This window comes from Macrobrachium nipponense, chromosome 18 (genome assembly GCF_015104395.2).
Source record: "Macrobrachium nipponense isolate FS-2020 chromosome 18, ASM1510439v2, whole genome shotgun sequence".
NCBI classification, from domain to species: Eukaryota; Metazoa; Arthropoda; class Malacostraca; order Decapoda; family Palaemonidae; genus Macrobrachium; species Macrobrachium nipponense.
The window spans coordinates 42,475,498-42,479,752 of NC_087211.1; positions in this window are offsets into that span (position 1 = coordinate 42,475,498).

The window sequence follows — 4,255 nt, forward strand, 5'->3', positions numbered from 1 at the left end:
GCTCTTCCATATGAATAGGTTTCATCGTCTGAATAATAATAATAATAATAATAATATTAATAATACACACATACACACACACACACACACACACACACACACACATATATATATATATATATATAATATATATATATATATATATATATATATAATATATATATATATAATATAAACTTTTTTCTGCCGAAGCGACGGAGCAGACCTTCTTTTACTGAATTATCTTAACCAGCCATGAAACGAAAAAAAGGAAAACAAAAACAATTGGAGATACAGGGAAAAGACCAATCGACAAACAACCTAAAACAGTATAGAAGATTACAAGAGACAGACTAAAAGACTAAAAACATAAGGAGGAGGAACATAGCCTAACCAAGCTATCAGGGGTTATACACACAAACACTCAAACACACACAAACACCTGTTTCAAATATAGCAACTATGAATCCATTTATAAACTATGCACCATTTTTAAATATTTGCCAAGTAAACAATGTATTTCAAAGCATTCTGAATGGATTTCATCTAAATTTCGTTCAGAGATGGATCCCGATCAAAAAGCTGATCCAGGATGTACTTAGTTGTTTCTCTTATACAGTCTGTGTTATGACTACACCACAGCAGATGACGATAAAGAAAGCAAATCAGTGTCTGTCTGAAGGAAAGGTGTAAGAAAACAACAAAGGATTTTATTGGCCAAAAAATTAACGAGACATTTAATAAGTGAATGGATCTGTTCCCACTTTACTTGACTCTACATGCTTTCCCCAATAGTACGGCTTTGATAGGTCACCAGCCTTTCAAACAGAAACAAGGTGTGACCCTTACTACGGACATGTACAAGATTTTCCCCTAACACATAAGTTGTAGGCATTACATTCCAAACTTTTAATGTAAATTAAAACATTCTAAAATCTAGGGTCAAATAGAGCCTTATTTCACAAATAAAAATTAAAATAAATATGCCTTAAGTTATTAGAAATAATTTTTCTGTACTGTTTAACATAATTTTTTTTTACATTTTCATTGGAATAAATACATCATAAATATCCTATACTAAAATCCCTGTATGTTTAACTCAATGCGAAACACCTTTTTCAGGCTTTATTAGGTTCCTCCATAGGCCTTTCCTACCCGCAACATGAACAACAACAACAACAAAGTAGTTTGTAGGCTTACTTCCCGAGTAACCGAAAAATGATTTTGTTTCCTCTTTTAATTTCGCACTAAATCACACTCTCCTAAAGCCCCGCTTTCATTCAGCCAGACAACTAGTTCAGTTCTATCCAAACCATAACCGGTTTCGACGACCTTTGTGTACATCAAATAAATTAAATCCACATGAAAAAATGAAAAAAAAACAAACAAACAAACAAACGAATGGCAAACAGATCGTTTCAGCGTTCCCTATTTACCTTCATTCTGCTTAGCTATCCAACTTTTCCAACTCGATCTATCATCCACTTTGCATCGTTCTTATAAAAACAAAATATTTCTGGCCCACCCACGAACTTCATTATAAAATTCTTGAGTGATCTTGTTCACTACTCCGGATTATCTCTTTGTTAAAGATACTGGACATGCGTTTATCATCCAGCCAAGTCTCTCCGTTTGTATCTTTGTCTGGCCATTCACAAGATATCTCATACAGTTATAGGTGGATTTCGCAGATGTTGTTGAGGGTAGAGCTATGGGAGAAGGAAAGAGCCAATTCAATTTTGAGATGGATCCAGCCGTATCCGGATACAGAAAAGGGACTTTTGTAATTACTTCTGGCGGAAGTATGTACTCGCATAAGTAAGTATTTCAGAATTTCTGTACCGAGTACTATTTACCAATATACCATTAAAGACAATTACTGTTTTTTTTAATGACTTATCTCTTTAAAATTATCATCAATAATTACGATCATCATCAGATAGGTGAAAAATGAGCGATATCAAACTAATAATGATTTCATTATTAGTGATGTCATGGTCAAAGTAATTATCAAGGTACATACTCGATGAGCTATCAGTAAAAAAAATCAAGGTTATCACCGCAGAGTTATCATCACAGTACAATGTTAAGGAAAGTCATTATAATGCTTTCAATCCATTAAGGAACACCGACATCCATTAAGAATGTCTTCTAAACAAAGACGCAATCAACGTGACCTCATGAACGAAGTGCCACAATGTTATCCCACCAAATTAGTGGTCCGATCAGCAATGCTCCCTCAAAATTGGCCAGGAAATTTGATCATACAAATTCAATTAATGCTGACGTTTCCCCATTAACGTTTTTTCAACGGCAATACCCATTAGCAATGTCTTATTACATCGTCTCAGTAACGGGACCAAATGGACAATGAGAGCTGTACCACCAATGACACCTCCTCAATGTAGCCCCAAACAGCGATGCCCCATCAACACTGTCCCTTCACTATCTACCAAACGCTGCCCAATCAACGCTCCCCATTAACCATGTCCACCAACACTGTTCCACGAAAGATATTCGATAAATAATGTTCCATCAAACTTAATACGGGAAAGGAAATTTAACTACGCACTCTTCAAAGTACGTTAAGGATAAGACCCCTACGTCCAGGAGTACCAAATATTCATAACTTCATAGATTATCTCTAAGAAAGATATCAGCCTCTGTAAAAACATCCCGCTCTCGAGTGGGTCCATTTGGCTGATAATTCAAGGGACCAAAAGTGGTCACCGGTCTCCATTGCTCTATCGGAGTTCAGAGGTCCACACCAAGCCTCTGACTCAATTCCGAATTTTACTATAATTTAATGGTTGTTTTTGTGGAAGCGACTGTTGCTGGTACAACCACCAGTGGTTAGTGCTATGGTGTAAATTTTAATACCCATGAGGAGGGAGGTACCCTGGTCCAATTTTCACTTCTCATTTAAGAATAAATTCTTCCGAGTAAGTTTTACGAAAATTATAAATAGTACTAACTAATATTTTATCTAATATTTCTAGACTTTCCTCAACTGCTCTGTAGTTGATTTGTTCGCTAATTGAAATGATAATGATTTTATTTGGTATTGTCATCATTATTTACCTAAATGTTTCGTTTGATTAAATTTCCACCGTTTATTAATATTTCAGGTATTCTGAACAATAACAAGTATAGGTACAAATGTGACAGGTACAAGATAAATACAATCGTATGGAATGGGTTTATTTGTCATAGAATATCAACAGGATTCTTTGGAGAATACACGTGTTTATTTAATAATGTAAACACTCCTTGTCAAGAAAACAAATGTTTATTCAGTATTATCTGCCGAAAGAATGTGCATAATTGAGATGCTCAAACCTCTCTATTCAACGCTGGTTTATGGTAAACACACTGAATACTTGAAAACATTTTAAACTGAGGCGGGAGAGCATGTATACAGAGGCACAAACACACACCCTATATGGGTGTAATATATATGTGTATGTATATATATACTATGATTATATATATATTATATTAATATATATAAATATATATATATATATATATATATATATATGTATATATATAATATATCATATATATATATAATATATATATATATATATATATATATATAATATATATATAGATATATATATATATATATATATATATATATCATACATATATATATATATATATATATATATATATATTATAGTATAATATACTATATATATATATATATATATATATATATATATATATATATAAAGCAAATTGAAAGTTCCTCGTAAAGAAAATATGGTTTCTTTTTAATATCCCGATATTTCACGATTAATAATTATCCTCAACCATAAGACTATGCTTTGTCAATGGTAGTTCGATGTGAAAATAATCTAAAGATATTCAAGAATGTATATAATTATTCAAGCCAAGGAAGCTTTCATCAGTTTGATCAAAAGGCCTTTACAATGAATAAAGTTCCACTGTTTTGAAAAATAATCATGAAAGTTTTCTAAGAGCATGTATTTGACTCCAGTGAGTTTGATCCTTTTGCGATCATATTTTATCAGGAGCTAAAATTCATGTCATTTCATCTTTTTTTATTATTTCTCCTGACGTTTTCAGACTGAACTGCCAGTCCCATTGATTTTATGAAACGATAAAGACATTCGGAAACTTGTTACGGACTCTTCACCCTGACTGATATACGCATCTCATTGCAAAGATAATACAAGACTGAAATAAAAGCTAAAGAATCATTCGAGGAATGTAAAGTTGATCTCAATCAGACATTACAACTTCAGCT